The sequence below is a fragment of the Anneissia japonica genome, unplaced genomic scaffold (assembly GCF_011630105.1).
Source record: "Anneissia japonica isolate Jap-2015-1 unplaced genomic scaffold, ASM1163010v1 scaffold324_len738069_cov173, whole genome shotgun sequence".
Classification (NCBI taxonomy): domain Eukaryota; kingdom Metazoa; phylum Echinodermata; class Crinoidea; order Comatulida; family Comatulidae; genus Anneissia; species Anneissia japonica.
Window position 1 is genome coordinate 275,496 of NW_022692196.1, and position 23,775 is coordinate 299,270.

Genomic DNA, 23,775 nt, shown 5'->3' on the forward strand with positions numbered 1-23,775 from the left:
AACATTAATTAAAGATACTGTATGATTTTCTGTGTTCTAGTTTTCAATTGAAATCTAAATAATTTCCCCACATTCAAAGTTAAAAAAATTTGTAAATAATTGAATTTTTTTTATTGTTAAATTAAAGTTTTAATATTATACCTCAAAACACAGGTATTCTTTAATTCAAAATTATTCAACTGGAAGGAACCCACAGTATCATCTTCAAAATCCTGTAACCGTCAGTGAATATGGATTATGCTGTTCGTTCTACGATTACGTCAATTTGACGTAGTTATACAAATTTAGGAATCTCTATTTATTCATGATAATACTTCTTATTGACTATGTGACTGTTCTTCTCTTGAGGCAAAGGTATTTACGCGACAATGACAAAAACCAAGTGTATCTATTTGTGGCCTTTGAAAATGTAGGCTGCTATCAATTTGAAATTGAATTAGTGAAATGTCGCATACAATTTCCCTGAGTGAGACAGTTAAGTGTACAGTGCGTGGGTATGTTTAAATGGCCTGCTGTATTTTTAGTACCTGTAAAGAATTACCATATTTTTTCTATTATTAAAAATTCATGGTAATTTATTTATAATTTATTTATAAATTCATAAAATGAGCTGTACTGTAGCTTGTTGGTTAATAAGATGCTGGCTGTCAATTTCCAGGGTCTTCGATTCAAAACCTATCATGCAGAGTTTTTTCTCACAAACTACTGTAAATAATATGCAATTCCTATATACGGTAGACCATTCTCGACTTTCAGAGGCCTAGCATTTCGTGGTACGTAGTTACTGTACTATATGGATTAAATCAACGATAAAACTAAGTTGCTAACGTGCACAAACATTTTAAAACAAAAAAAAACATGAAATTTTTATTATTAAAAACAAGTCTAAGTCTTAAAAAGCTGTTTCAATGTTTATATTTAAAAATGAAGTACTTTCATGGTAACTTTGTGACCCTTTTTATACTGGTATATCGTTGAATCACTGAAGCATAACAGAGTACGGAAACATTTTTTAAAATTATAAAATGTTGTATTTAGATGCTAATGTTTACGGAAACATTTTTTAAAATTATAAAATGTTGTATTTAGATGCTAATGTTCACAAAACCATTAAAGAAATTGGTAAAAAATATGCTTTAGAACCCTAAATCAGCCTCCATAAAATTACCAAAATTTACATTTTTTAGGGAAAAAAACCTCATAAAATTTGTTTTTTATTAAAGAAAAATGTGACTGGTTTAAAATTAAAAAAAAAAAACATTATTTCCTGAAACTTAAGATTTTCTTCTTTAATTTGATACCAAATTTGTTATAATGCAACTAATACCCGATTCACACGTACAAAAATCTTACCAAATGTAACAAAATGTAACCAAAAGTAACATTTTACGGCACGTGTGAAAGTACTGTACCTCCGTGTAATATCCTTGTAAAATCTCGGAACGTCTCGGTAATCTTTACCAGCCTCGCTGAGGCTGGTAAAGCTTCCGAGATGTAACATGGATGGATCTGCGCATGCGCAGGGATTTCAACACAACAACAATCTACCTGTCTCTTATACACATCTAGATGTGTATAAGAGACAGGAACTATACAGTGATATAAAAGATTGATAATGTAAAGACCACAATACATCACCCTGTCTCTTGTTATTGATGTTAATTAGTAATGGTAGAAGAAGAAGATATACATAAAATGAACGTCGGGATGGTGTTAGTACTATTACTAGTATTACAAGAGTCCGAGACAGAAACGTTGGAAGCTATGCCTAGTTTCGTAGTAGTAGTACAGCAGTTGTTAAGGGTATTGATTGCTTCGAATGTTTACTGTGATGGTGAGTTCAACAGTCCATCTGTGACAGGGGTTCTCAACTAGGCCTAGGCTAGACCTATATCGCAGTAGGGAGACAGGAATAAATTTTACACAACCTTGGCATTACCTTACAGACGCGTGTGAATGCTTTTTATCTCGGTAGGAATAACTCGGGAGATCGCTCGATTACAATTTGTTACTTTTTGTTAAATTTAACTTCACGTGTGAATCGGGTATAATTTTAAGATTTAGGTGTAAGGTTTACTTTTGTGTGGAATTGCCCGACAGTAATTTCAGTAATTATCAAGATGTGTCTGTTCTCTACTGCTGCTGCGGCAAGGGTCTAGCGGCGCTATCCACTGCGCGGTGCTTTACTGAAACTAGCCAGCTGCTCAAGTTAGACTGCTAGAATTCCCCCAGTGAGTTGCGAGACATTGGTGGCGCTATTTCAAAATAAGTTCGATAAAATAGTCTATAAATAAAAGCATTATTCTATGATTCACTTCCTGAGCCTCATTTTGAATCCTTTTTCATTGTATGATAAGTAGTCTTCTTTTATGTATAAAGTTCTTGTACAGTAATCTCAAAAGCTCCGATGAGGGCAGTATATTATAGGCAGTATAGTATATTGACCCTAACAGCCGCATATATACAAGAAGATGTATTAATAATCAATTGTATCAGCGTTTCACGCCTCGGGTATGACCTTTCGACAAGGCTTTTTGTAGGCACTATTAAAATATGCATGGAGAAAAGTACACAGTGACGTAATTATATATTATAATTGTCACTACCACTAACAGGACACGTCGTATAAATGGAACGTCTGGTTAATGCTGTATTGTAAGGAACTGAAGGTCGTGAGTTCGAATCGTGCCTTGGTGTTTATTTTTATTAATTTTTTTTGTATTAAGTTAATATTCTAAGATATTAGAGAACTGTTTGACAAAAGGAAATCGAAGAGCTAAAGATAAATATTTAAATACTTAGAATGTTCACTTGTACAAAATTAAGATATAAAAAAAATGAAATAAAATAAAATAAATAAATAACAAGCCCTATTGTTCCTTGGAACCATCGCATGATAATATTGTTGGCTGTCAGGTGGTAAAAATTGAAGTTGAGGAACAAGGAAAATACCAAAGGTAAATTAATAATGTACTGTAGGCCTAGTACCTAGCATTGACGATTGCCAGCAAACTATTTTTTAGGCCTAATTAACCTTACCTGATTTCAATTTTTAATAGCAGTGTTTATTGCTGCGAAGCAGCCAATTCATATTCTTGACAGCAATTTGACCTCTGAAAGGTCATTGTTTGTCAAAAAAAAAAGGGCCTAAGACGACTGAAAAGTGTACTTTCCTTCTTTCGTTCTGCCTGGTTTAAAAATCAATTACTTTAGGCGACGTTTGTAGACTAACCAAGACGTACCAACATCCGCATGTCGCGCTAGCCTTATCCTACTCTAGGCCTAGATTAGCTACAGTAGGATGGTATAGGCCTAGCCTTGAAGGGACGAAGGTCCCAATGAAAAACAACTTCGCTCCTTGATAGCTAACATTGTCTATTTAACATCACAATAATTCATTATTAGATCTATAGTTGTTTTTTGAATTGTACTCCACAAATCTCAGCCGATACCTCCCACAACTCGAGTAACATCTCGTATCTATTGTCGTGACATCATGGCTCGCTGGCTCACACTTGTGATGACTCGCACTTGTGATCATATAACACGCTGGCTCGCACTTTGGCAACACTCTTTGGCAGTCAACTCGCCCCTAGAAAACCCGCCCTTGGAAACTTGCCCCATAAAAAAATGTACGTCACTTCCTAGACCATGCAGTCTTCAAAATAAAAATTTTGACCTTTGGTAATCAACTACATTTTCCACATACATAGAAATTTTTGAAACTTTATTAAAAAAAAGCCTAAACCATAATTTACCACTATAGACACCTTTTGACAAAAATGAAAAATTACGACTTTGTTAGTGTTCTAATATAGACAGTGTGTCGTGTCTCATAATATTTGTTATATTTTTATTATTCATTATTTTCACTTGACTCACATAAATAATTTTGTTTGAAGAACATTTATATGCAGTTGTACTTCGCAGCACTTCACTTGCAATTTGCAATTTCTAGTAGTTAAATATTAATTTTGATTGTTGAGTTTTATGTAATTGTAATTTTACAGTTTGCTTAAGTTTGCTAAAATTTTCATATCTTGTTTTTACATTTTATTTCATTGTTTTAAATTGATGCAATTCTGCTATGACTGTGAAAAAATGAAAATAGAAATAATACTAATCTACAGTAGAATTAACGGCGGATATCTCCGAATTTTCAGCTTTCCTACAAAGGAACTTTCTAATTTAATTCTCTTGTAGTTGAGATTACTATCTATACTGACCAGTAGGTAGCGTTTTATAACATTTTATCAATTTTGATAATTAATAACATCTGATTCTAAATGAACAAAGGAATATCTGTATTAAGTTTGATGGAGAAATCAATCATTCGCTTCCATGCGGAATTAACATGTAATTTGAATCTTCCCACTGTCCTTGAATGTTCCTGTTGTATCCGATGTTCTTATTGCGTTAATAAAGGAAATCGTTACAGAATAGATTGAATCACCCTTTATTGATGTTCTCATCTTTCTTTAAATCACTTCCGGTATACGGTATATAGTGATAGAGTAGGCCTACTGTTAGTATAGGCTCCTGGTTCTTATTACGCCGCCCTCGGGTCAAATTTGGCCTACAGAGTAATGTAATTTGGCCTGTGAGAAAAAACAAAATGGTACAACAATGTACTAACAAAAACGTTACAATCATTTTTGGCGGAGATTATCTTTGGTCTGTGAGATCAACTCTACAAATATTCCTTCCCTTCAAACAAATTAATTAAGAACCAGGGGTATAGGCTTATAATACTGTGTCATGTCATGCATATTTAGTGGTGTAGGCGGGGTTTCAGCCTGGGAGTGGTGCAAAAATTGAGAATATGGAATTATTGTAAATCCCTATTCCAATGAGAATAATTATTTTAACCTACTTGGAACTTATTGGCTGCCATTGGAGTGGTGGAGGCTGGGGTGTAATTAAAGCAGTATAGCTCAGTCGGCTAATCTGGTAGTAGCCACTGTGTGTGCGCTGAACCGTGAAGATCTCTAGGTCCCCGGTTCAATTTCCATCGCTGCCTCTCCTTGTGTTTCAGCTAGAGGGATTGTCTTTAATTGTGATCGTAATGCCAAGTCTCTAATTACTGTAGGATACTGTATACTGTAGCAGGGGCCATTCTGGGCCCACTATTGGAGCTTCGCCCTCTGAGAGCCCACCTAATGTTACCTTTCAGACAGTCATAATATTAAATGTTTTGTTCATGCAGCAGAGGCCTGGGGCAACACAAAGTTGTAACATCAAATGGGTCATTTTTATTGATCATAAATATATTATTAATCTAACGGTAAATAAACAATTATTTAAACATATTTATTATACCAAAATAAGAAATGTATGGTAGCTGTGTTTAAGTGCGTAATATACTGTAGAAAAAAAACATACAGTAGGTCAATGATTGAACACATGTACTGTAATAACCATCGTTCCTATTTAAACAGATTTTTATCTATTGCGCGAGCCACAACTCTGTATGATATTATGATATATTTCCTCTAAATTTAAATCATTTCTGATATATGAAAACGCATAATAATTTGATTAACGTGAATCGGGTATTGGCATGCTTTCGGTTGACGGCAGGCAGGAAAATGCTAATTAAAGATTTTAGTCAGTCATCCTGATATAATAACACTGCAAAAGCTTAGAATTCATCACCAGTTTTGCTGTTGCTTCAATACCTAATTGTGAGTATTCAGCTTTTTCTGAATTTGTATTCTTTTTCTTTGTTTATACTGTAGAATTGTTGATTTGTGCTACCAACGTCCGGGACAACAAATGAGTGTACACTGTATACTGTAGTTTGGATTTTAAATCACTTGATTGTGCTGGAAATAATTGGTCTACAAATAGTCTGTGGTTTCTGAGTGTCTCCAGCTCAGGTGAGTGTAAACATGATCTTTTGTAATCGGTTGATTGGGTAATCACTTGGGTATTTATTTGCCTGTCTTTGTTGAGTGGTTTCTGTTCCGAGACCACCCAGAAAATAGTCAAGTTAAATCAGCAGGGAACCACAAATGATGTTATTTTTATTTAGTATCAAAATGTTATAATAACGTAATTAACAGCGGAATGTGAATGATGTAAACCAAAGTAATAAGTTATAAATTTATGAAATTTATTTCAATTTATGGAATTCTAATAGAAATGTGATAGAAATTAAAGATATTGATTGTGGCGAAATGTCAAATGTAGCAAGTTTCCAAATGAGGATAAGGAGAAGGTTGTACAATTAAAATATTTTCCAAAGATTCTCAAATGTTTTAATCTTAAAAAACCTTTAATTAAGAATATGAGGGTCTGACTAAGTCTGTTATCAGAATTAGGAATTAAAGCCTGTATTACTTTATATGTGCTTTGGAGAAAAATGTTTTTTTATAATTTTTTTTCATTTACATTAAAAGCATTTCAAATTTGTATCTCATCTCATGACTGATTAACCAATTTGTTAATTTTATATGATTTGAGATTAAGAGTTAATTTATTGAATGTAATTCTCTAAGTGATAGGAGATGATACTTTGGTAAATAAAATGTTTTCAATATTTTCATACAGTAGCTAAAAATATCTGAAAAACTTTGAGAAATTTATTTATTTATTTAAGCTTTCTTTAACCAGGGGCTATCCATTCAGTGAGTAGCACTGCTTTTCAAGGAAGCCCTGGTGCATATAACCAAGGCAATTCAACAGAAGGACGCACATCTCGGGACATCAAAGGTTATAACTCTGGCATCGACATTCTAGGCGCACATGCGTCCCTACACGCTGAACGTTACAAAAACCATTGCAACCAGACCATAAACCGTCAGTGTACGTGACGAATTACCCACACGCGTGTTAGTTGCCATGATAATCGCGTGTCATGCGGTGATTACAAAGGCCTAATGATATTTTGCACTAACATTAGACTGAAGTTATATTCTTCATTTCAACATTAATTTTACCGATATTGTGGTGTATTGTCGTTCATGAGACTCACTTCGCAGAAAAAAATAATAAATGTTCTGTATCTACTCAAATGTTCGTTTTGTGCGCCTTAGTCCAACATTGTCAAAATGACAGTTTAATGTTACATAAGAACATGAAATTTTATAAAATTTGTAAATTTTCAACTTTTCATTTTCTTGGTCAATTTTCACAAATCAAATTGCAGTTTATAGAAGCATTTAACAAGCTCGCGTTTAAAAGAAATCAGATGTAACAGACATTGCGAAGTACCCAGAATTAATAAAATAGTAAATAACACCATAAAACGTATGGCACGCATAGACTAATAATTGACGGCTGTACTCGCAAAGTATCGGATTGTCGATGCCACAGTAAAGATCAAAGGACTGTACGCATGCGCTATGTTCGAGAGCTGAGATGTGCGTCCTTCTGTTGAATTACCTTGATATAACCAAAAAAAAAAAAAAATGTTTACAATCATGAAACTCAAAAATTAACTAAAAGTAACTAAAATGATTAGGTCAGAAATTTATTGTCTTTTCTTTTAGCGTCATTTTAAAAACTTTTATCTTTCAAAAATCTATCCATGGTCATTTCCCATTATGCCTTTGTTGATTAACGTTCCTTCTTGTTCTACTTGTTCTTCCCAATTCCTCCTACTTGTTACTCCATGAGTCAAGCATACTGGTGAATGCTCTTTTTTTTCTTATCTGTTCTTAAACTCTGGAATTCTCCGCCCCCACAACTGTATCATCTCCGATTCTGAATTATTCAAATCCAATCTTAAATCCTTCCGAGCTTCAAATAGTTCAACTTGGGGCTGCCTCCTTGTTGAACTCTGCCCAGAAAGTCTAAACTCTGAAGAAATTTTATCAAAACTTTCTGCAACATTGAAATGAGCATTCTTCTATAATGTATGCTGTACAGTAGAATTTTTATTATGTAATATGTTATCACCTCATCCTACGCTTTTTCAAAAAGTCACAAGAAACATTGAAGCAAAATATTGGTCATACTGTAATGTCAAGTTGTTGAAATCTCATCTATATCAATTACTGTGCACCTTTTACACTTGCACACTCATTTTCTGATTAATTTCAAGAGTAAAGTGTAATCGCTGAAAGTGTACAGTAAACTGCTTTATAATGTTTACGACTTTAAAATTAGATGATTTCGTCAAACAGGGATTTGTACGGCTATTAATTTTAGTTTTTTTAGTTTTACAGTACAGTATATATAGAGAAATGTGATGAAATAATGAATTGATGTAATCAAACCAATATATGAAAATGTTTGCAATTTCTGTATTTTAGGCCATAGAGAAACCATCAAAGTGATTCGTAGATATTGTATTTATTGAAAGTATTAAAACACCACCCTATATGAGAGTCTGTGATTAAAAATTATTGGATTGCAAAAATTAATGGGTTTTCTGTAGTACAGTATGCAGATAGTACCGTGAAGTAGACAGTTTTTAATGAACACTGGGGCTGAAATTACTTGAAAGATTGGAACAAAATAAGAACGAATTGAGGCTGAGGTAAAATGCCAATGAGATTGAGCAAAATTTTATTGGTTCTTATTAATCTTAATAAAAAAAAATAGTGTATACAGCATTAATTGAGAATGAGAAGGGCGTTTTAATTATTGGAGTACTCGACTTGGTAACTGATCATATGACAATGCCTACTGCCCTTTAATTAGATCAGATCTAAGTATGAAATATGTATTGATTTTTAACATAATATTCAGTGTAGTGCTCAATTTAATTATTCAGTGTCCATTACAATATCAGGCTGATGTTAATAATATCAGAGATTAGTACCAAGAATTTAAAGAGTAATTTCTAATAAAAGTATATTTATGATTTGTTGCTGATTTAATATTAGTTTAGAATGTTTTTAATTAAAATTCATAACAATGTATTAAATTCATTGTTTCACAGGGAAAAACAACAACCTATAGTATATTCATATTCAGCCTTCATAATATTTTCAATTATTTTTTATTTATTTATTAAATTATAATTTATTGATATATTTTAATATTTTATTTTCAAATAAATAATACATACTGTAGAGTTGGTAACAAACAGTGTAAATTTATACTGATTTGTCCAAGAACATTATTGTTGACACACAGTATTAAGACCCGATACGCATTGCTAGTTATTCTAGGATTATTGTATTTTGTGGGGTTTCCTTGGTGTTTTGCCTTGAAAACAATTTTTAAAATGGAGCCACCCAAAAACAATGTTATTGTACTGTAGATAAGAGGAAGTTGTTTTTTTATTCTATTTGGCCTTTAATTTCTATGATTACACTTTTTTTTTTTATAAGAACCAGTAAAATTTTGCCCAGGCTCAGTGTTCTTATTTTTTTGGCCAATTTCAGGCTCAAAATGTTCTTATTTCATTCTTATTTTACACAATTTTCAAACATAGAAAATTATTATTGTACAGCAGTATACACTGTACTGGGAGGTGAAAGCGGCCCTGCAAAAAATGGCCCCTGAATGAAAGGCCCAGCAAAAAATGGCCCCAAATGGGAGGTAGGTACACCTACTGCAATGTATTATAGAGGGTATTAGATAGTCACACCTAATGCACATAAGGTAGAGATATAATTTTTTGGTTTTTCTAGTTTGACATTCTAGAGTACCTCAGCCTCAATTTGTTCTTATTTTGCTCTTAATTTTTAAGCAATGTCAGCCTCAGTGTTCTTATAAAATGTGTTCTTATAAAAAAAAAAGTGTATTATACATGTCAAGTAACTTGGGCATTGTAATATTATAGTACCTTGTACTATTTCTAGTAACAATTTATACATTGATTCAAGAAAAGATATTTAAAAAGCAGAATTCATGCTCAGTTTGATTGATCAATGTTGTTTACAGTGAATACGCAATGATTGACTAGCCCCTGAGGTACAGTACCTTATTTGCAAAGACTATGAAAAACCATCATCAGTATAATTAGCATGCTAAAACACACTATAATTAGCAACCCTCCAGTGATGCTACTGTAGCCTAAGTCAGTTTCCTCTTCTCGTTAGCCTTTAGTATTCAGCCTCAATGCTTTACCTAGCCGAGAATTCAATTATCATTCGTTCCTTTCAATCAACTGAATATCTCCACAGAGTTTGTTGTGCTGGTAACGGGTAGGCAGTTGCATCGCTAACTACCAGCCTCCAGTCTCCTCTTAATTACAGTTAATCTAACCCAATTTAGAAACTGTATAAAATTCTCAACTAAATATAAGTGATGTTCTACTGTAATATTTGACGTCACAGTGCAGTACTTAAACTACAGTCAACGTGAGGCCACACACTTAAATCAGAGGATATAGAAAGCTAATGGATGTTTATGGGTTGTATTGTTTACGGTAAATACCATAGAAGTACCAGACTATTTTATTTATGCTTGTCACTAGACAAATTTATATCATTCTCATGAAGGTGATGATGAGGATGATTATGATTTTGTTAATTGGTATTTATACAGCGCTGCACCTATTCCTTTAGGTTACAAAGTGCTTTGATTTCCCTGGTCATTGGGTCTGCATACTTTAAGTGTTGCTACTTGGTAATCAGTGCAGGAGCAGGCAACCCCACCAGGCACCCATTTGTACTCCTGGGTGGAGAGAAGCATTGCAGATAAAGTGTCTTGCTCAAGGACACAAGTGAAATGCACAGCGATAGATTGAAACCCCGACCTCAAGATTGGGAAACCAAACCGTTCCTGCTGCGCCAAACCGCTTCAATTGTGTTACACCTCCATGATCCTTACATTATTAATTACATTACCAATTTTTTAAGGAAAATTTACACTTTCTAAATTTCATTAGGTACGGCTCATTTTGCCCAATCAATGGAATCGGTACCAAGTTGCACAAATAGGTATTATTTGCCAAAAGTTATTAATATTTTTTGAAAATAAATCATGTTTTTATCATCAAGATTCAAACCTATTTTGTAAATCATAATTTTGAGAAAGGGAATAATTTGATACTCTACTGTAGTATTTTGCATGGATATTCTAATAATTTTCAAAATTGTTATATAGGCTAAATTGTGAATGTTGTATTAAATTTAAATTATTTCAGTACAGTATTTTATGATTTATCTATAATGATGATTCATACTGTACTGTAACACAATCTTTATCGAGAGAAAAAAAATTATGTTATTTTTAAGGAATTGATGAATAAGTTACTTTATCTGAGATACATACAGGTACATCAAAAAACATTAATTCATAGGATCAGTTTTATCTTTCTAATGCCAATTTCAATTCAAGTTGCAGGCCTTACATTACACTACAGTATGATACATTAAATGCAAGGAGGGTTTTGACTGTGATTTTTGTGATTTTTGTACATATTGACAATTTTTCTATAAATTTTAATCCATTATTGTCTTGATGGTATGATTTTTAGGCTTGTGATAAACAAATTATCTGATTATTCAACCTCCTAGATGCAGTACTAAGTAGGATCTATGCATAGTAAAGCAATAGTGCTGTACTAAATGCAGTAAATGACATTATAATAAATGATATAAAACATAAAAATCTCTCCATTCTTTTTTATAGTCCAATGAAGTTTTATAAATATGGAAACAAATTGTCTGTGTGAATGTTTGTAAAGTGTTGGTTGTTAATTTTCTCTTGTTTCTTAGATTTTACTCTATATTATAGTTTTACTGTGCATACAGTATGATGCAATTCAGTTTAATGCTGTATGTCAAATTTTGATGGTGTTTTTAATAATAAAACCAGAATATATTATGTCCTGTTTAATGGTAAGGCCTTAATTTGGTAGACCAGGTGGTAATGTAATAAATTGATGGATCAGGTTCTGACTTTTTGCATTGGATCAACCATTGGATTGCAACCATTCTAAGGCAAAACAACTTAATTTAACAAAAAAGAGGTAAGAGAATGTTGTTTTGCCGTGGGAAGGCTGTGCAATGTCTTATTACTGTGTTGGTCATTCAACTTTACGGCTCAGAACCAATTCAAGTTTGTATTGAAGTTGAAGACTTTCTCCTTTAATGCCCCATCCTAGAAAACTAGCACAATCAAGGTTGTATACGCCATACAGTATACCAGCGCTATATAAATAATTATTTTTTGTTAATATTTAATTGATGCTGTAGAATCCATCAAAGCTTGGAGCCAGTCAGGTAATATCTGAGAAGTGTTCTCATATGGTGTAAATCATCATTAAGCTACAGTACTGTGCATTCGCACCAAAGCCTGGATCTGGTCCGATGCCCGGACAAAAAATCGTAAAAAACAGGTTCACTGGTAAAGAATAGGTCCATTCACATCAAATTTGTACGATTTCCAATCCAGACTCCGGATTCCAAGCGATAGATCTGAGAGTAATTTTTTTTCGTGAAATCGTACATTTTTTTTGTTAGACCAATCAGCAAGAAGCTTGGTTAGTTTGAACATACATACTTGACCCCGAATAACCGTGTTCCGTGCGCGATGTAAACGCAGCCTTCAAAGAACGTAACAGCTACCAATTTTTTGTCCGGGCACCGGACGGGATCCGGGATCCGGGCCCGGGCTTGATGGAACTGTAGCTTTAACATAATTTATCAGGGGGTGTCATTGGAAATGACAGGCGACACAAAGTGCAAGATGGCTTCAAATTTGATGACATCCATTTTTTTTTAGATTGAATTATAGTCACTGTACTGTATGGCTGCTTAGCTCTGTCAAACTGAGGGATGTGGTTACTCAATCAGCCATGCTGTAATTGCAAATGCTATAACCACAGGATCATAAGGGCAAAATCAATCTTGATCACTGACTGAAAGTGTTGCAGTGAAGTAACACAATGCTTGACAGTTTAGCAACATGAGTAGTTAAAGATATTAACATATTTCTTTTGCATGCTGTCAGTAAATAGTGGACAAAACTCATCTGTAATATTAAGTGAGTAATAAGTATATTATTAATTGTGTTTGCTATAAATAAACAAATTAATTTTTAGGACAAAAAAATTCTTTGATGACAGAATGATGTACAATTCTGTATTAGGCTACTTTATAGAGTACAACAGTTGTGATCACCACACCAGGTGGCGCCCTTTGTTGTCAACCAGACATTGGTTACCGTTCATTATGCCTGAATGACTTCATAATCCTAATGGTTAAGAATAGGCTTTCTGGAATAGGCATTTTAAAACCTAATAATTTACCATCAAAATATTCTAAAAACACAAAAGCTCGCATTATATTAGTTATGGAACACACAGTTAATCATCAATTAAAATTTACAAAGGAAAACTAAGGTACAACATATTAATAATTGCGTTAGAAATTGGGATCAATCGTTTGTCAGGGGGGAAAATGGCGTCCGGTTGAACGCATTTTGTGTCACCGATAGCAACGGAGTATCACATGGTATCGTGACGTAACACTGTAGTACTCTATACCATCTCAGATATAAATTTTGAATTTTATTGGCTTTTCCCCTAGTGGAAAAGCCATTTATTTCTAACTACAAAGTTTGAAGACGATCCGAGCATGGAAAGTGACTAAAGTGCTGGACAGAATTACCCTGTGCAACAGTCGAGGAAGAAAAAAATAAAATCTGATCAGATAGCAGTGAGTTGGTGAGGTGATTAGTACAGTACTTTTATACTTTTAACCTAAATGGGTACATTTCTTAACATTCATTCTCACCTGACATTCTTCTGAGAATACTGAACATCTTTGGAATGCATTTCCAGAGGGTACTTGCAGTACTGTATACATGATCTTGTTTTGTGGGTGGGAAAAATGGGAGAAGATGCAAATGTTTCCTCCCTTAAAATTTTATCAATGTTCTGAATAGTTATAAAGTTAGCCTGTAGATGTTTACCCTTATATAAGATGGACATAAAATCTGTAAAAACAAGGTTTTTAGGAGTGGAGTATTCTCATTGTTAATTAACTGGAAATTATAACATTGGATTTTCTATACTCATTTTGAAAACAAGTGTAAAGTAATATTGAATGACTTAATATAAGCTGTTATATATGGCCATATAATAGAATTATGTTTTTGAAATGATAAATACAAAAACACAACTGTACTGCCGAAATACTTTATTTAGTTGTTACATTCCGGTGAAGAGTCAAATTAATTCTTATTATAACCACCACAATTTTATAGTGTTGAGTGACAGCATTCGTTGCCTCTTATTCAGAGTATGCAAAGAAGCAGTAGATTACGTGCATGTTTGACCATGTTGTATGCTTGTTAATCAATTAAATCAATTGTGAGTATCTTGTAAATTATCACCAAGTTACAGCATCAATAATACCTTTACATTTATGTAGTGAAAATTTTTCAAAATATTATCACTTTAATACTTAAAAATAAGAATAATCTATTAAAAAATAAATTTTCTATAACACTTTACAGATAGGGGTATGTAGGAATGTTTTTGAGGGATGCAGTATTAAGTCGGACATGCATCAAAATCAATTCAAGAATGCACCACCACCAAGCTTACAACTGATCATTTTTACAATTAATGGCATTTGCTCAGTCTGCCAACGAAAATCAGTAGACAACTTCACGTTTATAGAGAGCAGCAATGAATTTGTTGCTGGACGGTTCTGCCTACAGGAGTTGGTACTGAGTCGTGAAGGACTGGTGCAATGCTATTAATGATGGGCTGCCTTTTGGAATCGACTTTTGAAAATTGTAAATTAATCTACATTAAGATTAGATTTGATTTGCAAATTGAGCAATTTTAGTTTTAATGTAAAGTAACATTTTTTTAAGGACATACTGTACAATAGAATAAATGTATGGTCAACTAGTGTACCATATATACTGGCTATTCAGCAATCTATATTATGATATACTGATGCCTTCACTCTATTATTTATTGTTTAATATTCAGTGAAGGCATAGCTCATAATTATACAATTGTTGAATAGCCAGTAGTTTGTACAGTAGGCAATGAGTAAAATTTCATATTATTTATCTGGTGTAAAACTCTAAAAACATATATATTCAATGACTTGTGTCTCGACCTGATTTACTGTACTGAAGGGTTCTACTCAATAAGCAAGATTTAACACCAACAACATATTAACTGAACTGTTAAATTATTCAACAGATCACCTTTTCATACTGAAAAGTTTCACTTTTGCAGTGCACTGACATGTGAACAGGAAACAAGCAAGGGAAAGAGATATCAACCGTATCATTAATTTCATCATACCGTGGAGAGCTAGGCCCATCAAATCATTTTATAGTCACCAAAACCTTTATTGAAAAATTGTTGGCGGGAGGTAGGGAGCTACAATAGGCCCATAAAACATTTATCAAAATCCAAACCTTTATGGAAAATTGGTAGAAGTTATTACTGTAGCCCCATAAAAACATATTTGTTAACCACTCAAGGAGGTACAGAACTAGGCAGTGTCGGTGCTAGGATTTCCCCGAAGGCAGAGCAACGCCTCCGACAGTCAGCGCAATTAGGAGTTATAATTTTGCGCATAGTGCCGTTCGAGCCGAGTGGATGGTTTAGGAGGTCAAAGTCTACCTGATGAGGGTAGGTGGGATGGGGGGGTGGGTGCATAAAATAAATATTCTTATTTATCAACACTCAAATCTTTAATGGAAAATTGGTAAAAAGTGGGTAGAGATTAGGCCCATAAAAAACATATTTATCAACACCTCATGTTTTATGAACCAAATCCCTTCACTGGACCAACTATTCCCACTACTCTATAATAACATAGGCCCACCTATATTGTCAAAACATTTTATACACATTTATTAGTAATTAAACAAAAATTAGAATCCTTTTCTCTATTCATTGTGAAATGTCTGAAGCAATCAAGACAAAGGAGGCAATTTTTTTTTTTTTTATGCGTGGAATTCTTGAATTCATAGTGATGAAGGTGTGGGTTTTAATGTAATCTATTTTTAATGGGGCCTTGCCCACACTGTATTAGATTTCATTAAAAGTAAAAACTTAGAATATAGTTTTTTTTCTGTCTTTTTATGTGTAATAAATATCACCTTACCAATCGGTAATGGCACAACGTGATTAATAATAGAGTTTGAAGACTTTCTCGCAAGCTTTAGAATAACACTTAACTTCTCTCAAGAATCATGGTGATTGTAGCCTATAATTCTTGCTGCTACTTCTAAGCCAATCACAGAATGAAGGCTCTGGGTGTTTTTAACAAGCCTATAGTAGAAGGATATATGATGACCTATAATGATATAAACTTTAGGTGTTGCATCTCAACCAATCACAAGATAAAAAGTCTGGATGTTTAATAGTCATAGAAGTATGAATAATGACCTGAAGAAATGAAGACAACCCCTCAACCAATCATAAGTTGTGGAGATTTGGATGTTTTATACTTACGGATACAATATTAAGATAAAAAAAAAAAAAAATTGCATAGCTTTTTTTTTTTGTAATGATGTTAGGTGCTAAAAACCACAGCCTATTATCAGGATGAAAGCCCTGGATGTTTTCACGGTCGTAGGATGAATACTTGTCAGGCCTTTGATGTGTACATTATGCGATGCTGTTGACAACTAGGTGTGTTAATTTTACGTCAGTTAGTGTGAAAGGGATTTGAATGGTATGTCATATTAAGTGCAATTGAACCCAATTATTATTGTATAGCTGAAGCAGTCCTACTGTAGATCTCTTCCTTTACAATCTATAATAATTGTTGATGATGCTACGATAGCATTGATCACTCATCATTTTCTGTGAATATTACAGTTATTATTGCTGATTTATTAATTTTGTGTTTGTGTAGAGGTAGCTGACATGTTCAGGGCCGGAGAAAGTGTGTGACCCGTGTGACAAGCATACTGTGGCATTGCCAGAGGTCATTAAAAAAAAAAAAAAAAAAAAAAATGATTTTTGTTAGTCTTAGAATTGATCATATCTGATGTTAATAGTTAAGAAGAGGTCAGTTTGTTAACTGATAGTGGCTGCTGACTTTTAACAAATGCTGATCGTTTCAACTTGTAGGGCATTCTCACAAGCACTATACTAATAGGCTAAAGGTTACCCTGCCCCCTACCTGTCTTCAGCGGGGCATATTAAGCAGTTATTATTACACTTCACCCTCCAATTCAAGACTATATTGGGACCAGAAAATTGAAGGTGGTCTCTGGGTTTGGTCTCTACTTGGAGAATATAGCTTTTATAGTATTAAAATCAGTTGTGTTGAATTAGATGTATCACAGAATTAGAGGGATCTCAAATTGGAAGGTGCACTGTATTATACTGTATAGATCAGCCACAGTTTAGTCTTCAGTTGTAATAGGTTCTGTGGTTTTATCAGATATCATTACTCATTGTCAATTGGGGGTTATACTTTGGATACTTTACTGTATATTGTGGTTAAATCTTTTATGACCAGATCATAAGAATGAGTAGGTAAAGACTAGGTTTCTTTATGAATGCCTGTTTATGGTTTGTTTGATTAGAAAAGCCAATAACCTATGCCTTAACAATAACACTCAGGTGAAACACTAAAGGAGGAGTGTTTAGTTTATGCTCATTGAAGTAAAACCAAAGGTTGTTCAATTTGTCAGCATGCATCCTATAATATTAGACAAACACTTTACTGTTTCATAATGACAAAACAGTAAATTTTAGAAAGTGTTCTATACATCTATCACTATGTATTGTACTAATATGTTATTGTAATGGAAGGTCATTTTTATATTATAAGATATTTTCAGAGTGTTTTGCATGCTTTTTTTTTAAAGTAACCTTTTCTTCAAGTCCCATACATTACAAAATATTAATTAGGAATACAGTAAACCTCGTTATGAAGATATATTAACTTTTTAATAACATACAAAAAATTAGCATAAATAAATGTTACATAAAGCATAACATGCTCAAATATTTGTCTTCTGTGTTTAAACTAGAACCATTTTGAGTCCCTGAATGTCCCATACCTCACATTTTCAAAAAGCTTGGACCTGCCCTATTACATAAAATACATAAAGTAACACAATTTAAGTAATTTGAATTTTATTTTTCAATACATTTACATCAGAGGAGAACAAACCAGATTTTTTAAAAAGCGAACTTCCATAATGACAGTATTGTTCCTCATTGTTACAATGCAAAATCATTTTTATATTGCAAAAGTAAAATACTTACAGGGCTATGAACAGGTGGTGGTCTTAGGTCCTGGACTTTAGTATTTTAGGGCTGGGCTACAGTATCAAAAAGTATGTTAAAACTAGACCAATATTCAATAGCTAAAGTACTGTAACTTTAAATTACAATAAAAAGTAACAGAGTTTAGACAGTTTGAATTTTATTATTCAGTATACTGTACATCTGAGGAAACCAAACCAGATTGCTAAAGCAAACTTCAATGATAGCGGTGTTCCTCTGGTCAACTACATTTAGAGTTTTTTCCATATTAAATATCTTTTAGTATTTCCTGATACAAATTAAGCAAATGTTGTGACAAATTTGTTGTGCATTTATTCCCACAGGTATTAAATGTTCTCCAAGGCATAAATTATTACAAAATATAAAATATTTATGATGAAATGCTTTTACATAAATACGTCAAATTTTAAAATAACAAAATACAATCATTTTATTTAATTTTACTCCAGCGCATTATAGCGTGTAGGATTCCCATGATCATAAACAAATTGTGGATGTGTGCCGTCATTAAAAGAAAAATTTACAACTGTATACAATAACTTTATTTTATTTATGTATTTATTCTGATATAAAAAAAAAAAATAAAAAAAAAAATTATGGCTTAAAGTTTGTAGCATGTAGCTGGAATGTCTAAATTTACATTGAATTTAAATATTTATTCTTGTACTATGTATCCTATCTTCCCCCTTTGTGCCCCATTTGCTACATTATACTGTAGGTCTAATACTTAATAGTGGTTGACACTGAATACACATTTAAGTAATTTTGTTAATATGGTTAAGGCCTGTTTATACTTTAATGATAACGATAATGATAAAAAAGCTAAAAAGCAATTTTTCATATAGAAAATAAAAGAAATAAGAGAATTTTTTACACTGGAATGATTCGATAACGATCGATCAGTTATGCAATAACAACATATTTAACAAATCAGATGACGCCATAATCATGGAAAAACATTAAAATCGTAGTAGTGCAGTAGCAATGATTTTATCATTTTCCATGATTATGACATCATCTGATTTGATTTTTAAAAATATTTTGTTACCGTATATAAGATAAATCGTTATCGAATCGTCCTAGTGTAAAAACATATTTCTTTTGTTTTCTATATGAACAATTGCTTTTTTAACTTTTTTATCGTTATCGTTAAAGTACAGTATAAACAGGCCTTTAGTGTCAAAGTGCTGCCTCATCATTGGCTGTTATTGTTCAGTAATTGTGGTTTTTAATTCTTTTTTTCCACCTGAAACTCTCTTACTTGAGCTGGCGTTGCCACCTTAGTGCACGGTACTATGTTAGAGCCGGGGCCTATCCTAGGGATATGTGTGTACACAGTTGTGGTGGCGATTCCATCGTAAAATCAGCAGTGTGCCTTTTCCTTTCATTTTCCTGCTCTTGGTGATTCCATTTATTATTATGCCATTTTCGCAGCCGTCTCATTTCTTTACCAGAATGGCTACGATAGTTTGTGTGTTTATTTTTTGTCTTTTTTTTCAAATGATTCATGATCTGAATACTGTTAGCGCTTTGAGATGATTTTATTGTAAAAGGCACTCTACAAAATATTCTAACATACCATTACCATACCACTGCAAAGGCAATACTTTGACTGTAATATTTTGTTACAGATTGCTTCAGACTCTAAGCCGGGTACTCGCTGCATTGTACGACGGTCATACGACTTTCGTACGGTGAATCTTACTTCGCACCCTGTGAGTGCTAGACCGTGTAAAGCCATCTGCTGATTGTCGGTGACAATCTGAGCTGATCGTCGTTTCATTTCATTTATTTAAAAGAAAAAAAAAAACATCCGTTGTACACACATCGTCATGTTGCGTTCTCCACAGAATCACGTCAGCCGATAACCACCAGGCACAATGAGTGTCCGTGAACAATACTGCTTAGCTTGTTCCTATAGTAGTTACAGTTCATGACATGCATTTTAACGAAAAACAACATGTTTAAATTGATACGATAGTATTTAATACATACTCCAAGTATCGAAATGCATGCCCTCATGTCGGGATTCAATATTTCAGCATTAATTATGTCATCATCAGGAATTCCTGATGATGACATAATTAATGTTGAAGTATTGAATCCCGAACCGATGGCGTGCATTTCGATACATGGAGTATGTATTATACTATCTTATCTGAGGTTAATCAATGGACCTTTTGGTTTAATTGATACAGTACTATGATTTCAATTGCCAAGCTAATTGTTTCTGTGAGAAATTTGATAAGAAACTGATTAAATAATCATGGATGAAATTATACAAGAATTCTGTAAAATATTGTATTTAATAATAGAGACAAAGCATTAAATGTGTATTTGTATGTCAGGGATGTAGTTTACTCTCAGAGCTTCTTATGTTAACAAACATAAAAAAAAAAAGATGTATAGTTCTGATTTGAATTGAAGATACCACATTTGACAAGTCTTGAATCTTTCTGTAATTCTATACAAAAGCGTCTTCCACCCAAATGGAAAAAGATATTCATGTTATAGAACTTGTTACATTGATAGTGATAGATGAAGACATTTACGTTGCTCGATCAATAATATTGTGTTTTTTTTTTTTTAGCTCATTTTTGTTTTATAGTCAAATCAGGAAGTTTGAAGAAATATGACAATAATGGATCCCTCAGGGTTCTTCTAGAAATTTTTCTTTAAGTATCTTCAGACATCATGGAGTGATATAATAAATGAGGTGCAGTATGTACAGTACAGTATATAATGTCCCCTCATTTTTTTTTTTAATTGTTTTTATCTTGTAGATATATATATACTGGGTTACTTACTTCGTCTGTCTCCTTTTTTGTCACTTGTGTGATATTTTAGGACCCTGTTAGAAACAAGTTCCTCTGAACTTTTATTGTTTTTCCTGGCATTAATATCCATTTTTTACTGTCAATTTTTATAGGTAAGTGGTATGATGATTCAAGGTAACTCAAAAATTAATTTTTGATAGATTTTTTTTTTTTTTTAAATAATTATTATTCGTCTCCGTATTTCTGAATTGTGGTTTTGAATAATATTTAATGACATTTTTCGCAATTGTAGGCCATATTTATATTTTTATGTATTCTTTTTGTATAATCTGTATTTTTAATGTTTATATTACAAAATAAAATGAAAAGAAAAGAAAACCTCGCAGTGTAAATGGATCATGCTCTTATTTCAATCAAATTATTTACAATTCTATTATTATTTTATCTTTAATAACATACTGATATTGATTTGAAGTATAGTACAATATTTCTAGCAAAGAAAATTGTTGTAGTGTACAGTACTGTTCAAACTGGTATATGCTGTATTGCTTTGGCCTACAATAGTAAAAGCTACAGTATTAAAGTACAATGCTGTCTGAAAATACAACAAAAGTTGAGCCTTTAGGGCCTGTTTCTGCTGAGAATAGAATTCCGGTTTCAAGACCAGTATTCTCTAAGATCCGTATTTTCTTGTCAGTTGAAATGGGTCCCATAAAATAACCGTACTCAAACCCGTATTCACCGAGCAATTTTTGGCTGCAACGCAATAGCGGTCTCAGTTTGACCACAAGTTGACCTGACTTAGTACTCGCCACATAAACAACTCTCATCTTGGCGCGAAGTGTGTATTTTAATTTTTTGATTTTAGCAAACGTACCAGTAATGTCGGGCGTAATTTGGACCGACGCCATCACAAGACTAGTGATTAATCTGTGGGTGGGGGGAGGAAAAGATGAGGGGGAGGCTAGCCGGCTAGCTAGCTCGCCTAACGAACTTGCTGTGGGTAAAAATGACGTCATTGCACAACGACCTCCTTAGAAGAAACCGGTTTCTGTTCGTGTAAAAATTAAACTGCAATGCGGTGTTTGTTTATAAACAATTATTTAAAAATCGGTTTCAGTGAATACCGTACTTTTGTATTTTGTCAGTAGAAACAGCCCCTTAGTGAGCCATTACTGAGGTGTACTGAAGGCCTAATGGCCTATCATTATTTATTGTTTATGATGAATGTTATTCTAGTAATGAGGTCTACTGTTTATATAGTCCTGTGTTTGAGTAAACAATACACACCATTAAACTATAAGTGAAATGGGTCACATTCTAGCCTACATTTTATCACAAAGTACCTCAATGGTTCATGCATTGTAATCTGATTATATGTTCCGTGTTCTAAACAACGTTCTCGACTGCATTTCTTTTACGCGTAGTGAATGCGGGAGTTTATTCCATAATTTAGTAGATTGGTATACAAAAGTTCTTTTTACCTTGCATATTATTCCAGGTACAGTATATTCGGTGATGTGTATTTTTACTTTGACTGCAAGTACAATGTGTATGCAAACCATAATTAAAAGCAAAGATTTTAGACAAATATAATTTAGCATGACCATTTAAACATTTGAAAATTAATGGACAGTTGTTCGTAATGAATTTATAATATTTACAACTGGGTTTTTTTTCTGCAGAAAGTAAAATTCTTCCTAAATCTGTCTAAAGGTATTTGAGGAATTTTGAAAGTTTGAAATTATAGTTGGACCAAAGGGAATTATGGTTCTAAAATGTACCCATGGGAATTTCAGTTTAATTTTCATAGGATCAGATTAGGTTGAGTATTATTAAGATAAGAAATGAACCAATTTAAGACAGATGCCTGAATTTTATAGTCATTATGACCATATATAGTCATGATGTGCCTATATAGGGCCATGATGTGATGTCATCATGACCATAAAAGGCATGTCACATAGAATTTGATAGTCTGCATAGGGCTTTAAGTTAATGCAGACCGGCGGTAACTTGCCAGTTATCATGATTGTGAGCATAATTAGATGAGCTGAGTGGTATTTCAAGTAATTACAACATCCAATTATCCAGGTACTAATGGTCAATACACTTTCATCCTTATTTCTGTCAGTTGATTTAATTAGGTCTTGAAATTAGGTCAAGTTTATAGAGGATAGGATATTAGTATTGTCAAAGGACTGGATACTTAGGGACCCATTTACTATAATTGGTCCCTAAATACCAGGCATTACACTGTAGGTCCTACTGCAATCAAAATAGATTTGTTCTTTAAGATTGTTTCATAATATAATTTCTTTGCTCAGTGTAAATATTACTGTATAAGATGTTACTAGTTTGTCTATATACAGTAAATTTAAGTCTATATGATCAGTCTAGGTAAATATTTTGACCCAGGTTATGCAGTACAAATGTGGTTGACCTATAGTTTATATTACTATTGTACAGTATATTAATTATGTAGGCCAAAATACTCATCTAAACTATGGATCTGGTCCAAAGTCTGATCAACAGATTCATATTGAGCGTAGGTACCCACTTCAGTTTTTCTTGATTACTTTCTAGCATATTATTAATACATGGTGCAAGGCTTGGTGAATGGTTGGCAAAAGTTGTACTGAAAGAATTTTGTTATTAATTATTTCAAAGAATTTTTCCATATGGTACATCATTTTCCCAACAAATTAGTGTATAGTAGTAGTGGAGATGTAGCTTGGTGTTTAGGGCGCTTGCCTTCCAATCCAGGGTCCTGGGTTCAAAGCCTGTGATAGCACTTTTTTTTTTGTCTCACAAACTAAAAAAAAACTCCATTCCTATACAGTAATCCTTGTAATGAGATGACTT

General features: G+C 33.1%; 1 protein-coding gene across 3 annotated transcripts in view; it reads left to right on the forward strand.

Annotated features, from left to right (window-relative positions):
- Positions 1-23,775, forward strand: part of LOC117100178 (protein O-linked-mannose beta-1,2-N-acetylglucosaminyltransferase 1-like) — a 122,835-nt gene that overhangs the window by 4,154 nt on the left and 94,906 nt on the right. For all 3 annotated transcript variants that reach the window (XR_004444097.1, XM_033239762.1, XM_033239765.1), the window contains exon 2: positions 5,739-5,879. The gene's annotated coding sequence lies outside the window, so the exon portion shown is untranslated. The remainder of the gene's footprint in view (positions 1-5,738; positions 5,880-23,775) is intronic.